The sequence below is a fragment of the Lepidochelys kempii genome, chromosome 13 (assembly GCF_965140285.1).
Source record: "Lepidochelys kempii isolate rLepKem1 chromosome 13, rLepKem1.hap1, whole genome shotgun sequence".
Lineage (NCBI taxonomy): Eukaryota > Metazoa > Chordata > Testudines > Cheloniidae > Lepidochelys > Lepidochelys kempii.
Window position 1 is genome coordinate 35,918,396 of NC_136392.1, and position 11,546 is coordinate 35,929,941.

Below are 11,546 nucleotides of genomic sequence, written 5' to 3' on the forward strand. Positions count from 1 at the left end.
TTTCTTCCTCAGCACATTGTGTGATGGCTGTGGAGGGAAGAAGAAGGTCCATACTCAGGATTTGACTGTCAGAGGGCCTTGATTCCCTTCTGAGTAATGTCCTATGATCTTCTGTTAAATGTGCACAGCACCCCTCCAATCCTTCCACTGCTGAAAATCAGAGAGCACTAGAGAGATAAAGTGAGTGAGGTAATAGCTGTTATTGGATCAGCTTCCCTGGGTGAGAGAGACAAGATTTTGAGCCTCCCATACTACCTCACCAACCTTGTCTATTTAATATTCTGGGACCAACATGGCTACAAGTACTGCATAGAATCAGACCACTACTCAGATGTGTTATCGCAATAGTGTCAATTAGCATAACTCCCATAAAATCCATGGGGCTATATCAGTTTGTACCATCCGGGGATCTGTCCCAAGATGTCACTTGAACAAATGCATTAAAGACTGAAACTGCAAAAACAACAACAACAACAACCACAGAGGTCAAGCAAAGATGGCTCCTCAACTCTGTCAAACAACAGAGGAAAACTTGGGCACGGAACTAAAGTACTAGAACTCCAAGACAGCCCAATTCCCACTTTCTATGGAAATATGACAGACTCTCTAAGTGTTCTAAGTGCAAGCTTGTCTGTAACAATTCCTCTCCAAACTCTGTTTATAGATGACCTGCCACTTGGTTACAAATTGATTGATGGCACCAATCCCAGCTCCACTCCCATCTCTGAGTAAAGATGGGCTAGTAGAATTGCACAGTTACTGCTAGCTTGTGTCGTTTCCCTCTGTGACTGTATACCTGTTCTGTGAGGGTCAGAGGCAGCCAGGAGACTTGGCTTTTGTTCTTATCTCTGCCAGTGTCCTGCTGTGTGACCTTGGGCCAGTCACTTCCTCTCCCCATGCCTCTGTTTCCCCTCCATCCCTTTCTCTGACTTTTATGAGCTCTGTGGGGGAATGGGCTCTGTCTTATCATGTATCTACACTGTGAACCCATTTGTTCTCAGCTGGCAGAAGTGTTGTACACTGGATATGGTGATAGACCAGGAGCTCTGGATTCCTGTGCTATTGACCTCCTGGGGATCCATTTACACAGCATATGGGAACACCGTCACAGCTCCAGTAGATGGAAATGGGCTAGCTCTGCTCAAGTTACTGCACAAAACATACCCATGTAGCCAGAGGTAGCCTGGACACCAGCTAAAGCTTCATCCGACTACGTACCCACAGAGTTCAAGCGGGTTTGTACTGAGGTGGCTAGACTGAGCCACTCCCTGTGCTGCCCTCATCTTCTCCGCTAGTGCAGTTTGCTATGTGAAGCGGGCAGGTGGAGAAGACTTTTTTGCCGGCCCTTTTGAGAGAGGATTCACTTAGTATGCCTACATGAGTTTGGAAGCATGTTCCCGGCTGTGGTGTAGATATGCCCTTAATGTCCTTGGGCAAGGTACACATAAACAGGCTGCCATTGCTTGATTGAACCCAAACTCTGAGTTTCATGGTTCTAGCACATCTATTAAGTATAGCCCATACTCCCTGGGCTTTCAGTTCTGCTGTTCACTCTGTTCTGCCATTCTGCGTTCATGACTTTGAAACAGAAATAAAAATGGATATAACAGAATGACAGTGTTTGAAATTATGGTACCATTGAACAACAATAGTGCTTCCCACCCTAGTCAATAATGTTCTGCTTTAACTTTTTTTAAAGAAAATTTGTGTTTTCAGTTAAGCAAATTTTCATGGAAAGACTTTATCTATCTATCTATCTATCTATCTATCTATCTATCTATCTATCTATCTATCTATCTATCTATACAAAAGCTGATTCTTTTTCTATGTGAAGGAGAGATTTTGGTTGGAATTTTTCAGTTTGCAACAGTTTTTAGCAGAGAACGATTGTTTCTCTGTGGCAAAAATCTCAAACGTTTGGAAATTTGGGGGACTTCTATGAAAAGACAATATTTTTAATAAAGAAAAAAGACAGTAACAAACTTACTGTGTTGATCTTGGATTGTTCTTCCCAAATTGCAAAGCATTTGATCCTGCAGTGCTCAAAATTATTGGCCATTATCTGTCAATATATTTCCATGCACAACAATCTCTTTATCTCTCTCATGAACCCATTACTGCATTATCCAGCACAGATTTTCATGTTCCGTCATTGGATTTGTGAGTTGCCGGGTCTCTCTGCAGTTCCAAGCTGACAGGGATCCACTCCACAGATGGGCACTTTCTGCGCCACTCCTAGGGTATGCTTGGCTGAGAGGTAAAAGATTAAATGGGATCAGGGGGACTGGAAGCCCCTCCCAACTCTACAGGTTGACATGGCTTCAGCCCAGTAAATCCCTCCTCTGGGACTAAATAGTTGAATCCGGTCTCCGGGGTTGTGAGCCGAGTAATGATATCACCTGTGAACAAACCACTCTGACAATATACTCGAACTGACCCCACAGAGGGAGAACACAATCCAGAGCCTGGGTCTTACACAATGGCAACATCCTTGGAAGGGCCCTTGGCTAAAAGAAGGCAGGGCTGAGGTCCAAAAGGTGTCCGAAGATATTTGCCAAATCAAATATATATATATAGCGCAGACATGTGACCTACAGTAGCTCATAGCCCTGTGGCTTAAGAAGCCCAGCTGGTCTGGAATAGCTTCTTCCTTCAGACACACCACATAATTATTTCTGGAGGAACAGAGGTTTTTTTCCCCTGCATTCGTTGGGGATTGGTCGTAGCTGGGATGATTTAATTGGTATTGGTCCTGCTTTGAGCAGGGGGTTGGATTAGATGACCTCCTGAGTTGCATCCCAACCCTGATATTCTATGATTCTACGATTGTTCAGGGCTGAATTTGGGCCAGGGTTCTAGCAGCAGTCATTGGCAGTGCTCTCTGAGCAATGGCTGCAGGAATGGGCCTAGGAGGGAATGGGCTTAGGGACTGCTGCTCAGGGTCTGGCCAGCCATGCAACTGTCCCAGAATGGGTACCCAATGGCTTCCAAACTCTTGGGTCCACTGGCTCCCCAAGCTTCCCATCTCAGTGTTGGTTCCAAGGAGCCAGTTGGCCTGGGAATCTGGAAGCCCTCAGGTTCCTGGCCCAGGACAGTCTGCATGGCAAGGTTACCTCAGAGCCATGGACCCTGGGATTTCAGGCTCCCAGCTCCATGGCATGGAATCTGAAAGCCCTCAGAGGCCTGTCTTGAATCAGGGTTCTTGGGGCTTCCAGGCTGCAGAGCGGAGAGTTGAGCTCCCATTCAATTTAGGGACCACCAGCTGTGTTCCCTGTCCCAGAGATAAAGAGTAGAAGAATTTCAGGGAGTAGGGAGCCTCCTGCTGGCTATGTATAGAGGGGAAGAGGCTCTCCAGAGCAGCCAGAGGGGAGTCCTTGCTGGAGCGATCTGCACTGTAGAGCAGGAACAGACCCCATCACAGGGAGTTAGGAGTGGAGGAGTGGCATAACAGCTTGGTGAGTCTGGGCCAAGGCAACCTGGAGATTCTAGATTTGAGAAAACTCTTATTCTGTGTTAATAAATCAAAAGATGAGATTAACTGCAAACCATCAGTGGAACTGCTTGTGTGTTTAAAGATAACCACTTTCTAAAGGCATTTGCTCGATCAGGGCCTTAGTGCAAAATATGCAAAGGAAGTGAGCTATGGATTAATAATCATGAGCATTCAGAGCAGATTCTCAGCTGGTATAAATTCCCAAGCTCTGTTGATCGATCTATCGATTTATCTCTCGAATCACATATTGTGCTTTTGTCCCTCATATATGCATTGTATATATCAATGCACACAGATGGGTATCCTAATACTAATAATAGGCCTGCTTTGTGAGATCCTTTCTTAGCTAGGCTGTGACTAGTTTTACAATGGATGATGCATAAAATACGAGCTCAGTGCATGTGATGACACTTTTCCACTTATACCAATTTTATAAGTATATGACACCAGGCAAATTATTCATACTGGTAATTCTTAGAGAGAGAAGGTGTACCTTATGGAGAGCTCACCTGCAGACCTGAAGAAGAGCTCTGTGTACATTTGAAAGCTTCCCTCTCTGTGCCATTGTATACCTTGGCGGAGTGCACTGTAACCCCCATATTCCTCATTTTCATATAATTGTGATCTTACATATAAATCATGCCTTGTAAGATATCAGGGGAAAGTCATAATCTGCTGAAATTCATTTCTCTATCCATATATGTGTATCATTAATGCACACAAAGTTATGAGAATTATGTTGTATGGTGGTCACTAAACCATGCTGTAAGTTGGGGAATCAGAGAGATATTAGTTCCCCAGAGGCAACAACAAGGAAAGTAACCAATGCCCGGGTGGGGTGTCAAACAATCCATCAGTAGCCATTGTCCAGCAAGGGAGTTACGATGCAATGACTCACCTGGCTGCACCAGGGGACTTGCTCAGCCTTGCTTAGAGAGACTCAGCAATACCCTACAGACATGCCTGGACTTGTGTTCTAGAAGCACATGTGCTGAGAGTATACACAAACTGGGCCCTTCTCCGGCCCCCATCTCCGCTGCAAGCAACCAGGACACTGAGAAGAAGACAAGACTCCAGCACAGGAAATTGGCCCACATTTAAGGAACAAATCTGTATATTAAGGACTGCAATATCGAGTGAGGTGAAAAAACCTGCTTTATCTAGTTGCTTCCCAGTCTAATAGGGTTGAGAGTTTAGACTGCATGCTTATATTTTATTTTATTTTGGTAATTACTCTGACTTGTTAGGCTTTGACTGATAATCACTTAAAATTTATCTTTGTATTTAATAAATCTGTTTGTTTATTCTACCTGAAGCAGTGCATTTGGTTTTAAACATGTCAGAGACTCCCCTTGGGATCACAAGATTGGTACATATCAATTTCTTTGTTAAATTAATGAATTCATATAAGCTTGCAGCGTCCAGCCTTGTGTCTTTGGGCCAGTATCAAACCAGCGATGGAGCTACTCTGCATTAGCACAGGGTTAGCTGAGCTGGGGAATTTACCCATGCATTTCTGTTGCACTCACTTTCTCCCGGCCACCATTACCCATTCTTGGAACTTTGTGTGTCTTGGCCATTGGCCAAATCCTGATCCATTTGAAGTGAGTGGCTAAATTCCAGTTGTCATAAACATAAAGGGAAGGGTAAACACCTTTAAACTCTCTTCTGGCCAGAGGAAAAACCCTTTCACCTGTAAAGGGTTAAGAAGCTAGGATAACCTCGCTGGCACCTGACCAAAATGACCAATGAGGAGACAAGATACTTTCAAAGCTGGAGGGGGTGGGGAAGGAGAAACAAAGGCTTTCTCTGTCTGTGTGATGCTTTTGCCGGGGTCAGAACAGGAATGGAGTCTTAGAACTTAGTAAGTAATCTAGCTCGATATGCGTTAAATTCTGATTTCTTTAAATGGCTGAGAAAATAAGCTGTGCTGAATGGAATGTAGATTCCTGTTTTTGTGTCTTTTTGTAACGTAAGGTTTTGCCTAGAGGAATTCTCTGTTTTGAATCTGATTACCCTGTAAGGTATTTACCATCCTGATTTTACAGAGGTGATTCTTTTTACTTTTTCTTCTATTAAAATTCTTTTTAAGAATCTGAATGCTTTTTTCATTGTTCTTAAGAGCCAAGGGTGTAGCTCTGTGTTCACCTATGCAAATTGGTGAGGATTTTTATCAAACCTTCCCCAGGAAAGGGGGTGTAAGATTTGGGAGGATTTTGGGGGGAAAGATGTTTCCAAACGGGCTCTTTCCCAATTACATCCCTGTTAGACGTTTGGTGGTGGCAGCGAAAGTCCAAGGACAAAAGGTAAAATAGTTTGTACCTTGGGGAAGTTTTAACCTAAGCTGGTAAAGATAAGCGTGGGAGGTTTTTCATGCAGGTACCCACATCTATACCCTAGAGTTCAGCGTGGGGAAGGAACCTTGAAACCAGTGATTTAAAAGGGATCACAATTTGCCATCATTATTCTGTCTGACTGTTTTTAAGAAATATTCCACAGCTTCCTCTCAAACAAACAAACAAACAAACATACAAGCAAACAAATTCTTTCCTCTCATAGCACAAATAACACAGCATTGATTTATTTATTTAGGTTACAATAATAAAAAGATGTCTACCTAAGGCTCTTTGTTCCCTAACACATCATTAATAACACAGAAATACCCCAGCTCTAGTCATATAATTATTTCAGTAGGAACTCAACCATGCAGACACTTGTCACAGCTTTATCACTGTGGAAAGAAAATTTGCAGCTCGCGCAGAAAACCCCATCAAAGAGATGACATATGGGCATCCCGAATGGGTAACAAAACATTGACAATGCTGTATCAATTAGCACTTACCATATCCCCAGACATTCTCACCTTAAAAACAATGGAACAATGAAAGAAATAAACCTACCTACCGATTAGGTAAAAACAAACAAAAACAAAACAAAACCCTCAAAATTGGAGACAGAAGCAAAAAACCAACAGCTACAGCAGTGATACTGCAAAACATTTTTTTACCCCCAAAAAGAAGAGTCAGGGACTCCATGAAGTCCACTAAGGACTTTGATATTGCTACTGACTTTAGCAGATAGCATGGTGATGGGTGACAGTATACAATCCTGTGATAGATAGACAGACAGATTCTGATATTATTCTCACTGGTATAAATTTACAGTAACTCCACTGACTTGAGTGGTGTTCTCATTTTTGCCCATGCACAGTCCCCTTTTTGTATAACAAGATGGCAAACCATGTGTTCATGGAGACAAAAACGTCATCAGTTGATTTATCTGTGAAGAAACACACATGGGTGGTGGAACTAGGAGTGTGGCGAGTGCTGCAGCACCCCCTGGCTTGAAGTAGTTTCTATTCTATGCACGGTTTGGTTCAATGATTCTCAGCACCCCCACTATAAAATTGTAACAACACCCCTGGATGCACAGAAGGAAATTAAAATCAAAGGAGAAAGATGGACATTTTATTGATCATGAATAACGTCTGACCAATGAGTTTCCTCAGGGAAGCTTTGATCTCCTTGTTCCTCATGCTGTAGATGGTGGGATTCATCATAGGAGGCACCACAGAATAGAAAACATCCACCATGAGATCCAGACATGATGTGGAGCTGGAGGTGGGCTTCAGGTAGGCAAAGATGCCAGAGAAAATAAACGAAGCTGTAATGTGAGGAAAGCAGGTGGAGAAGGCTTTATGCCGGCCCTGCTCAGAAGGGATTCTCAGCACAGTTTTGAAGATCTGAACATATGACATAATTATGAAAATAAAGCAGCTTAAGACTAAGCATGCACTAAAGGCAATAACCCCACTTTCACTGAGGTGTGAGTCAGAGCAGGCGAGGTTGAGTAACTGGGGGATGTCACAGAAGAACTGATCCACTCTGTTACCTCCACCGAAGCATATGACAAATGTGTTCCCAGTGTGCAGAGCAGAGTAAAGAATACCACTGATCCAGGCACTAGCTGCCATTTGGACACAAGTTCTCCTGTTCATCACGCTCTCATAGTGCAGTGGTTGGCAGAAGCCGACGTATCGGTCGTACGCCATGACAGTCAGGATGCCGAGATCAACTGCACCAAGGAACATGAATAGAAAGACTTTAGCCACACATCCAGAATAAGAAATCAGCCTGGTGTTCATGAGGGAATTGGCCTTGGGTTTGGGGATGGTGACAGAGAAGGAGCCAAGGTCTAGGATGGACAGATTCACCAGGAAGAAGTACATGGGGGTGTGAAGATGGTGGTCGAAGGCTATGGCTGTGATTATGAGAAGACTCCCCAGCAGGACTGCCAGGTAAATCATTAGAAACACCACAAAGTGCAAAATCTAGAGCTCCCTAACGTCAGAAAACGCCAGGAGAAGGAATTCAGTCACGGTGGTTCGGTTGGACATTTTCTTCCTCAGCATGTTGTGTGATAGTTGTGGAGGGAAGGAGAAGGGCAATGGTTAGGATTAGAGTGACAGAGGAAATTACCCTTATTTCCTTCTGAGTAATACCTCATGATCTGAATGTCAAAGGTGCACAACTCTTGTCACTTCAATTGATTAGGAGCAGTGAGTGCCCCACACCTGAGGTCATATCTGTAACTGGACAAACTTCTGTGGGTGAGAGAGACAAGCTTTTGAGCCACACAGACTACCTCGCCCATCTTGTCTCTCTAGTAACCTGGGACCAACAGAGCTGCATGCAATCAGACCATAATCCAGGTGTGTTATCCCACTAGTGTCAATTGGTGTAATGCCCTTACAGTCATGGGGCTGCGTCACTTTGCACCATCTGAGGATCTGGCCCAAGTCATCACTTGATCAAATGCATTAAGGACTAGAATAAATTACAACCCAAACTCACAGATCAAGCAAATATGGCCCCTCAACTTTATAAAACAAGAGAGGAAAAACGGGCACAAAACTAAAGTACTAGAACTCCAAGACAGCCCGATTCCCACATTCTAGGGAAATAGGACAGACTCGCTGAGCACCCTAAATGCCAGAGGTAGCTGGGGCATCCGCTGACTATGAAGCCACAGAATCCAGCCGGGTTTCCACTCAAGTGGTGAGACTGAGCTGCTGCCTGTGCTGCCCTCATCTACTCCGCTGTGTTTAACACAGAGCTGGTGATGTCTGCCCAGCTGAGCACCAACTGTGGTGTAGATGTGGCCTCAATGTCCTTGGGCAGGGTCCAGATAGATAGGTTACTAGTGCCTGATTAAACCAGGACCCCGAGTTTCCAGGTGCTACTATGTCTATTAGGTCCAGCCCATATTCCCTGGGCTGTCAGCTTTGCTGTTTATTCAGTTCTGCCATCCTGCAGTTATGTCTTTGAAACAGAAATAAAAATGGATGTAACAGAATGATAGCGTCTGAAATTATGGTATCACTGGACAACATCAGTGCTTCCCATCCTGGTCAATAATGTTCTGCTTTAACTCTTTTTAAAGAAAATTTGTGTTTTCAGTTAAATAAATTTTCATGGAAAGTCTTTATCATCTATCTATCTATCTATCTATCTATCTATCTATCTATCTATCTATCTATCTATCTATCTATCTATCTAAAAACAGATTTTTTTTCTTTGTGGGGGACTTTGGTTGGAATTTTTCAGTTTTCATCGGAAAATGTTTGGTTCTCTGTTGCCGAAACCCCAACATTTGGAGATTTTATGGACTTCTATGAAAAGTCAAAATTTTCTATTAAAATAAATAATTCTGACTGGCTTTACCTGTTTGATTGAATTGATAGCAAACGTTGTAAAGAGTTTTAACTTACGTTCACATTTATGTTCTTAAATTTGCCCTGTACATTAATACTCTTACTTATTTAGTTGAAATAGCAAACTTACTGTGTTGGTCTTCAGATAATTTTTTCCCAAATTGCGATTCATTTGATCCTCCAGTGCTAGAAACTATTGGCCACTATCTATCTCTATATTTCCATCCACAACAGTCTATCACCTTATCTCTCTCATGGAGCCATGTCAAGGTTTCTTCCCCACTCTGAACTCTAGGGTACAGATGTGGGGACCTGCATGAAAGACCCCCTAAGCTTATTCTTACCAGCTTAGGTTAAAACTTCCCCAAGGTACAAACTTTTACCTTTTGTCCTTGAACCTTTATGCTGCCACCACCAAAGTGTCTAATAACAGGGGAAGTGCCCTCTCGGAAATGTCTCCCCCGCAAAATATCCCCCCAAGCACTACACCACCTTTCCTGCGGAAGGCTTGACAAAAATTCTCAACAATTTGCATAGGTGAACACAGACCCAAATCCTTGGATATTAAGAACAATGAATAAGCAATCAGGTTCTTAAAAGAAGAATTTTAATTAAAGAAAAAGTAAAAGAAAAACCTCTGTAAAATCAGGAAGGGAAATACTTTACAGAGTAGTCAGATTCAAAACATAGAGAATCCCTCTTGGCAAACCTTAAGTTACAAAAAGACACAAAAACAGGAATATACATTCCATTCAGCACAACTTATTTTATCAGCCATTTAAACAAAAGAGAATCTAACGCATATCTAACTACATTGCTTACTAACTCTTTACAGGGGTTCTGACCTGCATTCCTGCTCTCGTCCCGGCAAAAGCATCACACAGACAGAGAGGACCCTTTGTTTCCCGTTCCCCCTCCATCTTTGAAAGTATCTTGTCTCCTCATTGGTCATTTTGGTCAGGTGCCAGCGAGGTTATCTTAGCTTCTTAACCCTTTACAGGTGAAAGGGTTTTTCCTCTGGCCAGGAGGGATTTAAAGGTAGTTAGCCCTCCCTTTATATTTATGACAAGCCATCACTGCATTATCCAGCAGCAGTTTCCATGTTCCGTCACTGGCTGTCCTGAGTTGCTGGGTCTCTCTGCAGTTCCTAGCAGCCAGGGACTCACTCTGCAGATGGGTGCTCCGTTCTCCCCTCCTCGGGCAGGCTTGGCTGAGAGGTGAAGGACTACAGGAGATCAGAGCTGAAAGTACCTCCCAGCTCTAGAGCCGGTACCAGCTTGTGGAGCATTCAGAGATGGCTACATCCCAGTATGTCCCTGCTCTGGGGCTAAATAGCTGAATCTGGGCTCCAGGGCTGTGAGCCCCACCCTGATATGAGTTCAGGAACAGAACACCCTGACAACCTGCCCTAACTGACCCTAACCCCACAGAGGGGGAACACGACCTGCCATGGATCTCGCACAATGGCAGTACCCCTAGAAGGACCCTTGGCTAAAAACAAGGCAGGTTTGGCTAAGGTATTTGACAAATCAATATATATTTGTAGCAGAGACATGTGACCTACAATAGCTAAGAGCCTAGAGGCACCAGAGCCCCAGCTGGCCTGGAACAGCCTTTTCCTTCATTAACTCCACATGATTACCACTGGGGAGAAGAGAATTGTTTGTCCTCCACTGCATCATCAGCCTTTGGCATGCAGCCCCCAGAGGAACCCACAGCTCAGGCTGCCCTGGGTGTTTGAAGTTGGTTACTAAGAGGTATCCAGAGGCGAAGACTAAAACCTTAGAACCAGGTCCTGAGTTGATGTACACTGATACAGTTCTGTTGATTTCAGAGTAGCTAGGGCTATTTATGCAACTGATGACCTTGCCCTTTCATGTCAATCAAAGTCTGGCCAATTTACACCAGCTGAGGGTCTGGCCTGTCAGAGTTTGCTCGGTTTATTTGGGACTGGGGGGACCTTTATGTGTGTGGAGATGGATAGGACGGTGGTACAGATGGAAGCTCCAGCAGTTTCCCTTGAAGACCAGCACCCTCTCTTTCTCTGGCCTTCCCCCCTAAAATAAAATTGCCTCCCAGGCTTCACAAATTTAGTAACTACCCGCCCCTAAGTCCAAAACTCCTTTTGTTGTGGGTGGGGATTGTGACTAATTTACCCTTAGTGATGTTAACTGAAGGGTGAGTTCACAGCTATCCATCTCAACAAGGTCTGTGATTCATCCAGTCCTTAGTGCCTCTCCGTTTAACAGTGCAAGACAGCAGAAGAAAATTTTTTTGGGGGGGATGGGGAGGTGAAATACAAGATACCCACAGAGAAATGACCCCAAATTTAGATCACTA

General features: G+C 43.8%; 1 pseudogene; it reads right to left on the bottom strand.

Moving 5' to 3' along the window:
* Nucleotides 1-6,938: 6,938 nt before the first annotated feature.
* LOC140896646 (olfactory receptor 14A16-like) lies at nt 6,939-7,904 on the bottom strand (annotated as a pseudogene).
* Between the last annotated feature and the right edge of the window lie 3,642 nt (nt 7,905-11,546).